Here is a 16,558-nt window from a genome sequence, read left to right as displayed (position 1 = left end):
TAGAGAGGTTAAGTAATTTGTCTGTAGTCACACAGCTAATAAGTGGCAGGGCTGGGATTTGAACTCAGGCTGTCAGGCTCTAGAGTCTTTGATGACCACAAGAGTACTGTGCTTCTGTTGTAAGAATTGAAGGTAGAGCATTTAGCATGTTTCAAGCTCTCTGTAAGTTCATTCATTAATTCAACAGAATTTACTGTGGCACTATGGCAGGTATCAGGGGTCCCTGCACCCATGGTATTCACAGTCTAGCAAGAAACTTGCTTTTAATTTTCTCTTCCCTCCAACTGTTCCTCCCTCCTTCTCTCATGTCCTTAGGAAATTACCTATATCAACAGACTTCATTCCACAACTTCATCCAAAATCTCACATGCACATACCCCAGTGATATAGCTGAGTTTAATACACAACATAACAGGTCTAAAAGAAAGCTAATTTCTTCTTACAAATTTAGCAAAGCAAATCACAAATATTGATCTCTCAACCCAAAGATAGCAGGACTTGGTCCAATTAGAAATAAATACAAATTGCTGAGACATGGATGCATGGAAATCTAGAAAGCTTCAAAGATAACATTTGCTACTATTAAGGGGTTTCTTTTGCATTCACAGTTCCCAAGCTGAGTGTGGCTTACAAACATCCTGGGGTTAGAGGTCTGTCTAAATGTAATATTCCTGTAAGGGAAAGAACATTGACTTCATCGCAAGGCAGGCCCTGCTGATGGCAGCCTAAGACTGGAATGTGTAGATAATTATCTTTAAGGCTAGTCAACAGCTATATGTCTCCTATAATATCACCTTTAAGATCAAGCCAAGACATTCCAGTCTGAATCAAGGTTTATTTATAAAAGGATTTAACACTTTTAGATCCCATATTGCTTGGAGGACCACCAATTTCCATTCCCAAATATCCAATTTCTTCAATTTCACAGAGCATGAATGAGATTTCAGGTTACCATTTGTGGAGGGAAAAATTTAAGACACAAAAATTCCTTTTCTTCAATGAGGTGAGTTTCTTTGCTAATGCTTCCACAAAATAAAATCACCATTATTGAAAGTAGAAAATACCATAAGTCATAATGCCACATTCATGTAGATACAACCAAATTTTCAGGTAATTCTAGCTGAATGGTCTTCCTTGTTCTCCTCAAACTTGAAAGGTCAAAGGAGCAATTTGATTGTGGGTGTTCTATATTGGCCACAGACAGGAGAAAGAATGGACCTTCTACCAGCAAGGACACAGGATTTAAAGGGATGCATGGGTATCTAAGGAAAGCAAACAGACCACCCTACTAAACTGGAGTGATCTGCTGATGGGGAACCAGTTGATCTGGAAGACTGTATAAAATCTTTCATTGGTGGTGTTAGAAACTGACCAGATATCCTTTTTGAAGAACTAGCATAAATTGGCTTATACTAGATTAGGGTTGGCATAACGTGTGGTGCATAGTGAAAAGTGATAGTACCCAGTGGGGTCAAGAGAGACAAGCAACCTCAGAGGAGATATCCTAGAGCCCAGTATTTCAGTCCCACCAAGTTATCTGATAATTGCACTTGCTAGAAAGAAAGATAATGATGACCATGAAGGTCACTAACAGACATAAAAATCAATGTATTTTTTAATAGGAAACACAGTATTAGTTATTTGTTGATAGTAAATAGTTTTAATCATTTCATGACAAAAAATAACTCAAAGATTAAGCAAGAAAGAAGCAAAAACCAGGGCAGCCCAGGTGGCTCAGCGGTTTAGCGCCACCTTCGGCCCAGGGCCTGATCCTGGAGACCCAGGATCGAGTCCCATGTCAGGCTCCCTGCATGGAGCCTGCTTCTCCCTCTGCCTGTGTCTCTGCCTCTCTCTTTCTCTGTGTGTCTCTCATGAATAAATAAATAAAATCTTAAAAAAAAAAAAAGAAGCAAAAACCGTTTAGGTTAAAGAATGATCAAATGTCTTATCTTTATTACCACTAACAAGTATTAATAATTATCAATTAATAATACAATATTAAAGTCACCTGTTAAAAAATACCTACTAGTGAGTATTAATATGTGTGCATGTGTGAGTGTACATCTATTTTTTATATGAGAATCTACCCCTCCCGATGGTCAAATCTATCGTTCTCAATTAATTAAGGGACATTCTGGTTTTCTAAAACAAAATTATATACACATATATAAATATTCATGCACACAGCCAGAGAAGGTTGTTTAGAAAAATAAAATATATCAGAGAATTGAAAGTAGTTTTCCTTAGCTATGAATCATGGATTTTTTCTTTTTCTCATTATCCAAACCCCAAATTGCTTTATCAACTTTGATCTCAATTCTGAAATAATACACAATTACGTATTTTTAATTCTGAAATAAGGGGAAGTATGAGAGAGAAAGAAAAGCAAAATAAAAACAAAACACAACTCCAGGAACCAGAAAACTACTGATGACCATATTTGTGGCTTTCCAAACTTCTTGCCATCTATGCCTATGGCATTAACAAAAGTCAATCATACTATGCATACTGCTTTGTGACCTTCCTTCTAACTTAACAAAATACCATTGCCATTTTCCTACCCATAAATATTGGTCTAGTTCATTCTCTAGGGGCCACAGTGTAATCTATCATAATCCCCTCCTAATGGGCCTTGAGGTTGTTTCCAATTTTTCAAATTATATAAATAACTGTGAAGAAATGATCTCTGAACATTTTCTCCTCTCATGATCGAGTTATTACTTAAGGTAAGTCCCTGGAAGGGCATTTGCTAGGTCAAAAGGCTTCCATATCTTTAAGGTTTAGAATACATACCAACAAATCAGCCTCCTGAAAGACTATACATATCCAGCGTGAGGGGGACACAGGACTCTAACTTGACACTACTGTGCATTAAACTCCCTCAACTCACTTCCCTTGCTCATGCCCACAATGGTATCTTCCCATACAGTTGTCATCTATGGGGGAGAACAAAGTGATTGGCAACCCTGAGTGTCTAGTCCTTTTAAATGGTCCTAGTCATCACTTCACTAATCAAAGACTATTCTAGTTTTTCAAAACCAAGATAATGACCCCCTTCCTTTTTGCTGGAATATTTCCCTTCAAGGCAGAGATTCAAAAGAATCTTCCTTAGGTAGAGTCAAGATTTTCCAATTCCCTTCCCTCTTCCTGAAACCAATAAAACACTCTTGCCATTTCCTGTTACCTGATTGTTTTTTTTTTTTAAGATTTTATTTATTTATTCATAGAGACACAGCTAGAGAGAGAGGCAGAGACAGAGGCAGAGGGAGAAGCAGGCTCCATGCAGGGAGCCCGATGTGGGACTCGATCCCGGGTTTCCAGGATCACGCCCTGGGCTGCAGGCGGCGCTAAACTGCTGAGCCAACCGGGCTGCCCACCTGATTGTTTTTTTAAAGACACAGGCCATTGAACCTAGTAGCTGGAGAGCAAGAAGACCGGATACTCATCTGAGCAAAGTCTCCAAAAGTGATATATTAAGAAAACACATTCCCTTAATATTTTGTCATGGAGTTTTTTTAACTGTATGATAGGGAGAAGATGCAGCATGAGAAGAAATTTTGAGACACATGCAGAAATTAGTCGACAATGGAGAGTCCTTTTTATGGACTAGCTTCTTACCAACCACAGCCTTAGGCTCCCAAACTCCCTCCGTTTCAGGTCTCATCTAGAGAGAAAGGGAGACACGGCCTGGGTCTCTTCTCTTTGAATACTAAATTATTCTTAACACTCTTTATTGGTGAAGAATGGAATAGAAGATCAGAGAACTCAGAGGCCATAAATATATGTTTACTTTAGAGGTCATCTTTAACATGTGAGAATACCATCAGCTTTTTTCTTTAGAGTGGAAAGTACCTTTGCCAAAATCCTCTTTCTGATGATATGTACCCGAATCTCTTATTACTTCTAGAAAGCCATCACCCTATAGCTCTTCCCTTCACACATAAGGTCGCAGAAGATCACAAATTCCCCTGCTCAACTGACTTGTTAAGCTTTACCTCAGGTCAGGAGAAATGGTTTGTTCATTGACTGAAGCATTTGCCAACCAGAAGATGTACAAACATGCAAATCTAGTCTCATAAAGGAAACAGCTACATGTTAAGTTGATTTTGAGGACTCTCTTCAAGTTTATCCCACAAAAACTACATAGATACCCACTATTGGGAGGAGAAAGGAAAGGAACCAGGTTACATGCTTCCTTCCTGGAGGTGCTTCCTTCTAAGCCCTAACAAAGTACCTGCCGTCTTCTTTTTGGGAATATGATTCATTTTTGGAAACACATATGAAAATAAAACAGGTAAGCTAGAACCAAAAATTGTTAAGATATCTAATGACATTTTGTTTTTCCGATCCAGTTTTTTATGAAAAGGCCATAGTAGTGCCATATTTCAAACATGCCTTCACCTTCAAAGTGTCACTGATTAAGTCTCAGGATGGGCATTTTCAAGATATTAATAATTTCCATATTTGTCTTAACTATATCAAGTATATAAACCACATGCTCTTTATCATTATTTTTAGCACTTTTTAAAATAAAAATAAAATGCAATTAGGAAGTTTACATAATAATGCAATCATTACTATACCAACAAAGATTGTGATGCTCTTAACAGCTTACAGAAGATATTCTCAGAGAATAGACAGAAAGGGTCATTTTAGCTAATTTAAAAAAAAAATAAGTCTAAAGGCAGTACAGGGGATCCCTGGGTGACTCAGCGGTTTAGGGCCTGCCTTTGGCCCAGGGTGTGATCCCAGAGTACCCGGATCAAATCCCAACATCAGGATCCCTGCATGGAGCCTGCTTCTCCCTCTGCCTTTGTCTCTGCCTCTCTTTCTGTGTCTCTCATGAATAAATAAAATCTTAAAAAAAAAATAAAAAATAAAAATAAAAATAAAAGCAGTACATAAAAGGCTGTTGTGGAGGTATGTAGGATATAAAATCAAATGCAAAACATTTACTTATAAATTTATAATATGTCTTGGTTTTAGGAAATAAATTGCTAAATTTAAATATTTTAGGCCTTTTATTAAATCTTGCCACTTCTCTAATTTTGATTGTGACGTTGAACTGGCTTGGATTAATAAGAGATAGGATATTAGAGCTAACAGGGATGTGCAATAAGATTTCATTTATTCTTACTGATGTCAAGGTACCTAATTACAGGTAACATCTTACCTATTTTCTGATTGGCTGAGGGGGTGGAAGCAAGGTAACCACCCTCATTAAAAATACATGTATGTGGGAAGACAATAGTCTCTAATGACTTTATTAGGAAGAACTGATTTTTAATTTATTGGGCCTATCCAGAGGCTTTGTGTTTCCCTCCTCATTCATTGCTGTATTGAAGATAGTAACAATGCTAAATAAGTAAATTCCTAAAAAATTAAACATTATAGGTTATTTCAAAAATTATTTGACTACTTTAAAAAATCATGACATTTTTAAATTATAGAATAAAAAGAAATTATCACTAAAATTCTTCTGAATAGTTCATGTCTCCTAAGTAAGACATATTTAGACATATCCATAGTATTTGCATAAGAACATCCCAACCCACTCACAGCCACTGACCCAGAGCATGAATTCTACCTTAAGGTCAAGCCAGGCAATTCTGAAAGAAGTGCTAAATCCTCTAACCACTGCAAACCCATTCCACTCGCTGTGGCAACAGCGCGGTGAGTATTTCGGTCCCAGTGGCCTAGAAGAATGAGTGTACTTCATAAAGCACCCAATTTATTCCCATAAAATGCTTGGCATGCTGGTTGACTTTGGGCTCATTTTACACAAAAATCCAGGTTTTTGGAAAGATTTACTCTAGGGTTTCCAAATGTTTATTGCCTCGCTGACAGATTTTTAGACTGGTACTTGTAACAGGTGATTTTTCACACCGCTAGGAATCCAGAATGTGATTCCAGAACATTGGGCAAAAACTGTCACAAAGACACTAGCTGACATCAAATTACACTAATTCTAGAATCTGAAAGCAAAGAAATACTTCTTAATATTCATATGTAAGATAGTACAATACCATCAAAAGTTATGCCCTTCATAAAGTCCATGCCTCTGGTATTTTTTCTGTTCCTTAGATATACTGAGTTTGTTCCTCTATCAGTGACCTTGCATTGCTGTTCCTGATGCCTGGTGTCCACTCATCCCAGTGCTATGCAAGGTTGCTTTCTGCTCATCATTCAGCTTCAGAAGTAGCCCTCCTCCCTCTTTACACATACACATAGCAAATATTACAATCTCTACATCCCTTGTTCATTTTTAAAATATATTTCTTATTAATGAGACAGAGTCTTTTCTTCCTTACTTATAGTCACTTCCTTAGTTCCTGAATAGAGTAGGGACTCAATATATATATGCTAAATAAATAAGTAAAAAGTTTAATCCAAAGTACTAAGACTTTTCACTGAACTATAGTGCAAAGCCATAGGTTGGACTTCTATTACATTCTAAGTATTCCACTATTATAAAAATAAGATATATTCTAGAGGGGACATATTTAAGATTAGGTTCACAGTCTGTAGAATAAAGGTTATTACATTAGTTTACTCATTCCCAAAGTTCCAGCATGAAGACACACTGTTGTATTTTTTTCTTCCATGATGTCAATCCTTTAAAAACAGTTTGCTTTTCAAATAAATTTTCTTCTACTAAATTGGTCATATGCTCTTATACACTTTCTATCAAGATTTTTGAAAGATAAAAAATGACATCTAGGAAAAGTTGTGTAATTAATGTTCACAGCAATATTATTCATAATATCCAAAATGTGAAAACAACCCAAATGTCATCGACTAATGAACAGATCAAAAATTAGAGAGGAAGACAAACCATGAGAGACTCCTAACTCTGGGAAACAAACAAAAGGGTTGCAGAAGGGGAGGTGGATAGGGGGATGGGGTACTGGGTGACAGGTACTAAGGAGGGCATTTGATGGGATAAGCACTGCGTGTTATACCACATGTTGGCAAACTGAATTTAAATAAAATATTTTTTAAAATATTTTACTTATTTATTCATGAGAGACAGAGAGAGAGAGAGAGGAGAGAGAGAGAGAGAGAGAGAAGCAGAGACACAGGCAGAGGGAGAAGCAGGCTCCATGCAGGGAGCCCGATGCAGGACTCGATCCCGAGACTCCAGGATCATACCATGGGCAGACTCTAAACCGCTGAGCCAACCAGGGATCCCTAAATAAAATATTTTAAAAAATAAAATAAAATGTAGCATATCCAAATATCCATACAATGAAATATTGTCCATTCATAAAAATTAATGAAATACTGACATATGCTATAACATGGATGAACCTTGAAAACACTGTCCTAAGTAGAAGAAGCCAGACACCAAATGCCCAAAATAGGTAAACCCATGGGAAAACAGATTACAGATTAGTGGCTACCAAGGACTGGGTATTGGGGGAGAGGAAATACAGAGTAACTATTTAAAGGGTACAGGGTTTCCATTGGGGGTGATAAAAATGCTCTAAAATTGATTGCAATAATGGTTGCATAACTCCCTAAATATACCAAAACTCACTGAATGGTACACTCTGAATGGGTGAATTAGATGGTATGTGAATCATATCTCAATAAAGCTTTCATATATGTCTATACATATATAGACATATATGTATATATATATGAATACATATTTGGCATATAGGTACCAATTATATCTTTGGAGATGACATTGGATGATTAATTCTCATCTAGACCTAAAGTCTACAAAAAAAAAAAAGTACTCTGCTTATCCTGGGATGCACTGCTTAAGGAAATGTCAGCCACTCTAACAGATAAACTCTGAAATCTCAATGACTTATTATAAGCTTATTTCTAGTTCAAATAGATTCCAATCAACAGTGGGAATAGGGGGGTGTGATGTTTACTCTCAGCAATCATTTAGGTTGTTACATAACAGCTTCACTATCCTTTAGTCTGGCCCTCACAGTTCCACTGGATCTTCTGTATCTGGACAAGGAGGTAGAGTAAAGGACACTCTGGTAATAAATTACCAGAGTAATTTACATGCCAAATCTGAAAATGGCAACAATCACTTCCATTGACCAAAACTCAGCAGTATGGACACCCCTAACTACAGTGGAATGTGGGAAATGTAACCTATCTGTGATTCAGGTTTTTTTGAAATGTGTAGTAGAGGGATGCCTGGGTGGCTCAGTGGTTGAGCTTCTGCCGTCAGCTCACGGTGTAATCCTGGAGTCCTGAGATTGAGTGTACATCAGGCTCCGCATGGGGAGCCTGCTTTCTCCCTCTGCCTGTATCTCTGCCTCTCTCTCTGTCTCTTATGAATAAATAAATAAAATCTTTAAAAAATATATAGCAGAGACTACCACATAAAGGAAAGCCAGATTTGGGGAGAAGCCTATGAGCATCCATTTTGTCATACACACTGTTTCTCCAAAGATATTCCCTCCTTTTTTTTTTTTAAGATTTTATTTATTTATTCATGAGCGACACAAAAGAGAGGCAGAGACACAAGCAGGCTCTATGCAGGAAGCTGGACATGGGACTTGATCCCAGGTCCCCAGGATCACACCCTGGGCCGCAGGCGGTGCTAAACCGCTGCGCCACTGGGGCTGCCCAAAGATATTCCCTCTTAACAACTAGTCGGTACCAATTAGAGAATAAATTGGTAAAACTACTTTAGAAAGTAACTTGGCAACATCCAGGAAAGTCAAAGGTATAAGAAACCTATGACCTGATGCAATAGATTAGAAAGACCTGAGTACAGTTTGCAACTTCTTTTATCCTATTAACCTGGGCTGGCTTTATGACTTGCTTTGACCAACAAGTGAGGTGGAAGTGATGCTGAGTGCACTCCAGAGCCTAGGGCTTAAAAAGACTCCAGCTCAGGAATGCCATGACGTGAGGAAGTGTGTCTGTTCTACCAGAGGATGAGAAGACAAATGAAGATCTGAGGTACCCTAGTCTACAGAAAGTCCCGATGGCCAGACATACAAGTGAGACCATGCTAGACTATTCAGCTACTCCATCCATCATCTGATTGCAATCAGATGAGGAAAACTAACAGAACCAGCCTGCCTCCCCTTAGAATTGTGTAAATCATTATTTTAAGCCAGTAAATTTGGGGTGTTTTGTGACACAGTAATAGGTGACTGATACAGCCAGGAATTTCTCCTCTGAATATATACTATGGATAAACTCTTTAACTTTTACCCAAAGAGAAATGCTAGGAAATGACCAAATGGTACTGTTGATGATGGCAAACACCAAAGTGGGTTCTGCTTCAATCCTTTAGTACCTCTCTATCTGCTTCTAATATAACCTCAAAGAGCAGATGCTCATACAAAACTGGACAGGAAGAGAGGAGGTTAATGATGTTGGTAATAATGACAATAATAGCACTACATTTATTGAGTGCTCAGTACTTGCGAGCCCCTTCTCACAGTCCCATTTTGTACAGAAGGTTATATAATCTTCCTAACAGTCCTCTGAGATAGGCATTGATACTACTTCCATCTGAGAACTGAAGAACAGAGTTGCAAAGAGGTGACTGACTTGCCCAAGGTCACACACCTGGGAAGTGACGAAGCCAGTCTTCAAACAGAGAAGCCTGTCTGATAGCAGAGGCTGAACTTTAACCATTAAGCTCTGCTGGTGAAGCAGAAACCTCTGAGCACACCCTAAAACTGCTCCCACAATTAGCCACTTGTATACTAAAGTTAAAACCAACTGTGAATATGTTTGTGTGCCTGGGTAATAAATTATTAACTGTATCATTCATATTTGCTTCAACTGATGGGATTATGTGCTTCATTTGAATCAATGTGAACCTTGATTACCCACCAACATGAATTTGAAATTTGAAATCTTGTGGGCTCTTGTAAATAAAATTGCATCCAAAGTTAGTTGTGATCTTTTAAACTCTTATAAACACTGTCATCCTTAAGATGGTGTTTGGAGAAGTTGGAGGCAGAGTTCAACTTGGCTGTGAGAATCGCTTCTTGATTTTCACTGAAAACCATAATCATTTCCCTAAAGGCTGTATTGCCACATATATCAGTCCTGTCGAGTTGTATAGGCAGAGTTTGGAGGTTGCCTCTCTTAAGAAATTCTCAACATGGTAGGCCAAAATTCTGTTATTGCAAACAGATTGATCAAAACTGAATATGGGGTTTTTTGTTTTTGTTTTTTAAGATTTATTTATTTGAGGGCAGCCTGGGTGGCTCAGCGGTTTAGCACCGCCTTCTGCTCAGGTTGTGATCCTGGAGACCGGGGATCGAGTCCCACATCAGGCTCCCTGCGTGGAGCCTGCTTCTCCCTCTACCTGTGTCTCTGCCTCTCTCTCTGTGTGTCTCTCATGAATAAATAAATAAAATCTTAAAAAAAAAAAAGATTTATTTATTTGTGAGAGAGAGCAGATGAGGAAGGGGCAGAGGAAGAGAGAAACTCAAGCAGACTGCATACTGAACAAGGAGCCCGACACAGAGCTCAATCTCAGGACACAGATCAGACCTGAGCTGGAACCAAGAGTCAGATGCTTTAACCAGTTGCACCACCCAGGCACCCCTGAATATGTTTTTTTTTTTTTTTTTAAAAAGAGATATTCTAAGACCAAATGAATACAACACAAATGCATCTAAGATCAAGAAAATCAAGACTGAAAAATGTAAATAATTGTATTTTGCCTTTAGCTATAGAAATGAAAAAGAACTAGCATACCACTTTTCTACTAGCTTTTATTTAACAGGAGATTAAGTATTTATGGAGTCCATATATAGAGAAGACTATTCCTCATAAATGGAAATAACTGGAAAATCATGTTTGCTAGGAACTACATGCAATGAGGAACATCAATAGTATTTGGTGGGACACTAAAAAAAACAAATTCACTGTTGGCTAATCACATATTTCAGAAAATATTATTGATATACTTAATATTTTCTCTCATTTAAGCAAGGCTTTGTTAAATAAGATCAGAAATACATCTCTGTCCATCTTCTTGCTAAATTCTAGCAACTGTATAGTACCAATCCAAAGGTATCATCTCATCCTATACATTAGCTCACACAAAGAACATTTATTCACAAGCCTTCCCAAACACACCTTATTTAGTCTTCAAATTAAACAAATGGACTAAGATTTTCTGTTTCTGGAATGTTTCTGATCCATATAGTTCAAATCAGTGACTTTAAGCACATTAAAGCTTTATTTAAATTATTTCTATTATTGGAGGTAAAGTAAATTCAATGCTCCCAGAGTGATGTTTCTAACAAAACCAACTCAAACTCTGCTTCACTAAAATATAGTCAACAGGGAGAAAAACACTGTAAACATAGTAATTATGGTAAGATAATCAAAGGCCTCCACACTGAAAAAAAAATTGTCCTAAAAATGTCACTTGTGGGTTTTGAGGCTTTGGAACCTTGAAAGAGACTTATTTTAAACAGAAGTCAAGAGGAAGCAACACACTTTGGATCTCTCTCTGTACCCTCTTCCCTTTCTCACACTCTTGGGAAGGAGAAAAGATACAAAATTAAAATTAAAAAAAAAATTTAAGCAGCTCTTCTCCACACACTCCCCACTACCCTATTTTCTGTCTTATTTTCTACAGTGGCATCAAGACATTCCCATTTTACTTAGAGTTTCTTTCTCCTCAGACTTCTCTGGCTTGTAATTATAGTCACAGGGAGCTCCTACAAGGTTGTCTTCAAGATCCTCAGACAGGGAAATTCCTGGCTGAAACTGACCCTGCCCACTACTCTTTAAAGAAACCAGTAGTGTGAACTAACTAAAAAGACTCAGTTTGAATAGACATTTCAAATAAAATATGTAATAGGCACATGAAAAGATGTACAACATCACTAGCCTTAGGGAAATGCAAATCAACACCACAATGAGATACCACTACCCACTGACTGTAAATGTTGGAATCTTTGTGCATTGTTGGTGGGAATATACAATGGTGTAGTCCCTGTAGAAAAGTGTGTCAGTTCCTTAAAAAATTGTCTATTGAATTGCCATACAACCCAGAACTTCCACTTCTGGGGATATGCTTAAAGAATTAAAAGCAGAAACTCAAACTGTTCATGACAGCATTATTCACAATAGCCAAAAGTAGAAAAAACCTAATATCCATTGAACACCAAATAGAAAAAGAAAAATGGGCTCATACATGCAATGGAATTTTATTCATTATTAAAGAGAAAGGAAATTCTGACACATAGTACAACACGGATGAACACTAAAGACATTATGCTAAGTGAAATAAGCCAGACACAAAAAGAGAAATATTATATGATTCTGCTCATACGAGATACTTAGAATAGTCAAAATCACAGAGACAGAAAATAGAATGGTGGTTGCCAGGGGAAGGGAGAAAAGGGAAATGAGAAATTATTGTTTAATGGGTGCAGAGTTTCAGTTCTGGAGATAAAAAAGTTCTGGAGATGGATGCACATCAAAGTGAATATCCTTAGCTAAAGTCACAAAACTGTAGACTTAAAATGGTTAAAATGGCAAATTTCATGTTATATTTTACCACAATAAAAGAAAGTTGACTCAGAGGTTATAATTATAAACTCAGAATGTTTTTCAGTCAACTATTACTTTTATGAATCAACAAGCTGCCATTTTGCAGCTCCACACTAGCCTATGAATATGATGGTTCTGGGTTGCAAAGACTCTCCTTTTAGTGGCCATCAGATCTGAGGCTAGGCTGTGCTATACTGAACCACAGTCATTCATGGTATTAGGAAGAAAACACTAGCTTGAGACAAGTGAATCACCTTCTCCCTGTGCATAGATCCTAACAGACATCACTAATCAATCACAGCACTACTTTGTACAATTTTATAAACCTTCCTAACACAGGGTTCAGACAGCTACCTCATCAGAACTGCCTGTCAAAATGAAATCTATTTGCCACAGTGGTCTATGTGGCAATCTAGTTATTTTTACCCAAACTAAAATCCTACACGTTAAAAACCGGTTACTATTAAGCTAAGTATGCCAAATAGCAGATGTAAGAAGAGAAGTTTGCCCCAATCTCTGCCCATGTCTTTTCACTCTCCTAGATTCTGAAACATACAGGGCCAAGTACAAGAAAAGCAACTCAACACAAGCAACTCAAGTGACTAGAGAGAGACAGAGATTCTTATAGCATGATAATAAAAAGGGGTTTGTCAGTGTAATCAAATCTTTTGTTATAAATGCCCTCGTTGTTTTCTAGAGCAAAGGTTGGCAAACTTCTTCTGAAAAGGGACAGATAGCAAATATTTTAGACTTTGTTGATCATGCAGTTTCTGTTGCAACTATTCAACTCTACCCTATAAAAGCAATTATGGGCAGTACATAAATGAATGGCAGACTGTTTACAAAAACAGGTGGTAGGTGGGACTTGGCCTGTGGCCATAATTTGCAAACCAGTATTCTAGATATTTCATCTTTGGTTCAGATGTAATTAGGGGACTCTTTCTCCTTTCCTTTTATCCACCTTCAGAATTTAAAGCCATTTCTATCCTGACCTGAGCACTGCCCCCTCTCCCCACAAATAGCTGAATGAAGAACAACTGACATAGAAAGCACAGCATTAAGAAGGAAGTGGAAAGAAGGGAGAAACTACTTCCCAATTTCTACCCATCCACAAAAGCTGGATGTATTGGAATAAGGGATTCAAATCTACCCAAAGTGAATTCTCTCTGGATGTGGTTTCGGTTTCTGTGTGTAAGCTTGACATGACTAGGGGCCGTTTTAGTTATGGGCTCTACTATCTTGCTAAGGGTCATACAAAAAGTGATGTCCTTTGAAGATAACTCTGGAGACTGGTGCAAAGCAAGTTCAAAGCTAATACAAAGTTATTGCCACTTCTAACAAATTCTGCTCAGTAACAATCAGATACAGCAGGATAAGTATGGACGAGGTCAGAGCCAGGGTAGCTCATTCCTAGGCCAGTCATTGTAGTTCACTAATTGTGAGCAAGCCATTTAAGGTCTGTTTCTTATATTTAGTGTGGAAATCCAAATGATGTTTCCATACAAGGATAAATAAAGATATACATTCCAGGTAATCTGTCTTCAGACTGAAAGATAACATCTAATAAAGGGAAGAAAAATCCCTATCTCAGCAAGTATTTGATGGTCTATCTTCAATACAAGGTGGGACTGAAAGAGATAAAAATACTTGGTAGGGAAAGACAAGAATGCAGGGGAAGGGATAGGAAGAAAAATTGTGACTTGAGAATGGAATTATGGAAGCACAAAGATCAAGACCTAAGTCAGTCTACAGGAACAACATATAGCTTCTTAGAGAAGTTGACAAATAAGCAGAGGGATGTAAGAATAAACTGGAGGTAGTTGAGGAAGGTAAGTGGGAGGAGGGGCATTCTAAACATGAAGAGTACAGGGACCAACGCTCAGGGAAGAGAATACACAGATTAAGTGTGTATAAGGAGTAGATCTGTTCCGTATTACCAGAATAAAAGCGGATGCAGCTTCTGATGCAAAATGAAGCTGAGGGTTAGGCTTGGGCAAGATGATGGAAGGCCTTAACTGCCCCAATTAAAAGCAGACAAGATGACAAAGGTTTTGAAGGTATTGGCTAGGTATTAGCTAGGGATGAGGAACTGTAGAGAGTTAATCAGAACACAATGAGACTGGAGGCAAAGGGGACAGTCAGGAAGACAATGCATAATCCATGCAAGAGAAGATCAGAACAAAGGTGGGAAATAACAGGGGTGGTGAGGAGAACAGATTCAAGAAATATTTACAGACTAAACTCAGCAGGACCTGGTGAGCAATCAGATGTAAGACGAGGCGGATGTCAGGGAGGAACTCTGAGAGACCGTAATTCTCAGATTTCTAATCTGGACATGGGGCAGATGGCCACACCATACCTCTGTGAGGCCAATCCATACCACATCCCAATATGATCTTTCCAACCACAGAGAGAGTTATGCTCCCAGGAAACAGGCAATCTGGAAAAAGTCCCCAAGAAAAAAAAGATGTAAGGACAAAACCAAGTTTGGAAATATCCTGGTAACAAGTACTAGAAGTCATAATTACACACATATAAATAAAAGGCTAACAGAGATGAAGGGCTAAAGCATGCTAACATTAAATCAGGTTTCACTGTACACAGTAGTATTTCTACAATGTTTCTTCAATGTGTTGTCTGAAAAATACACAAAGCTATAAAATGTATATCACATGTGTGTCTGTGTGTTTTACAGCCATACCATACCTCAGATGAATACTTTCTGTCCTGTAGTATTTCATTAGACAGTGTGTATAAACAGTGGAGGAAATTTTACTAAGTATATATTTCAAATTACTCAGCCAGAAAAAATATTTGAGTAGGTGGGCATCCATTTACTGTTTAGGTTTATAAATTATTATTATTCTTGTAACTTTAAAAATATTTTCAAGTTATCTCTGTATATACATCATTGAGTGGATGTCAGATTATTACCAAAAAATGATATGGAATTGCTGGACTTAAGGTACCACAAGTCTTAGGTAACTAAATCCAAAAAGGCATGTAGGGTGAGAAAATACATGAGCAGTGAAAGGTCCAGGGACTTAGCAAGATCAGTTCCCTGAGGATAATTCAAGGCCTACAGCCTGTGTCTGAATTCAAACCAAGAACCAGGATTCTGGCTTCCACAGTCCCCTAATGGAACATTTTATAAAAACAAGAACAAAAGCCCTGAAAACTGGAGTATAAATAGGATTTAAATTATTTATCAGGGATTGAGATAAATCACTCACAATAGATTCTTGATCTTCCAGTTCCATACTGTGAATACAAGCAAAATTCAAGTTTGATTTCTGACTCTTATCACTAGCTAATCACACTGCCTTCAATAAGGCATCCTCCTTCACTCTCTTACCTTCCACCTCTACATCTGAAACATAGAAAAGGTTGACAAGATCACCATGGGTTGTGCAGCTCATGGTAAGTCCTCCCACATGCCTCTCTCCATTGCATTCAACAAGCTTATCATTAATTTCAGTCTTCATGCATAGAAGACAGCTCTACAAAGATGGGAGTCTTTATAATCTTATTGATTCCAAAAAGTGCAGTGCCTGGCACTCAGGAGAAGCTCAACAAATATTTTCAAGTAACTAACTCCAGATACCTTCCGCATTCTTTTTTTAAAAGATTTATTTATTCGAGAGAGAGAGAGAGAGAGACGCAGAGACACAGGCAGAGGGAGAAGCAGGCTCCATGCAGGGAGCCCGATGTGGGACTCGGTCCCGGATCTCCAGGATCACACCCTGGGCTAAACCACTGAGCCACCCGGGCTGCCCCCCCACCCACCCCCCATGCTTTTTTTTTTTTTTAAGTGTTTATAGGGGCAGCTGGATGGCGCAGTCAGGTAAATGTCTGACCCTTGGTTTTGACTCACATAGTGATCTATCTCAGGGCTGTAAGATTCAGGCCCACACTCAGCATGAAGTCCTGCTTGAGATTCTCTCTCCCTCTCCTTCTGCCCTTCTTACTTGTGCTCTCACTGTCTCTCTCTAAAATAAAATCTTTTTAAAAATTAAATTAAAAAAATTTTTTTAAAGATTTT

At 38.0% G+C, this 16,558-nt stretch overlaps 1 protein-coding gene across 25 annotated transcripts in view; it reads right to left on the bottom strand.

Moving 5' to 3' along the window:
- Positions 1–16,558, bottom strand: part of ERC2 (ELKS/RAB6-interacting/CAST family member 2) — a 906,960-nt gene that overhangs the window by 384,868 nt on the left and 505,534 nt on the right. The gene's annotated exons all lie outside the window — the stretch shown is intronic.

Source organism: Canis lupus, chromosome 19 (genome assembly GCF_048164855.1).
Source record: "Canis lupus baileyi chromosome 19, mCanLup2.hap1, whole genome shotgun sequence".
In the NCBI taxonomy this organism is placed as follows: domain Eukaryota; kingdom Metazoa; phylum Chordata; class Mammalia; order Carnivora; family Canidae; genus Canis; species Canis lupus.
Note: the sequence above shows the minus strand (reverse complement) of the source record. Positions and strands in the feature narration are given on the sequence as shown.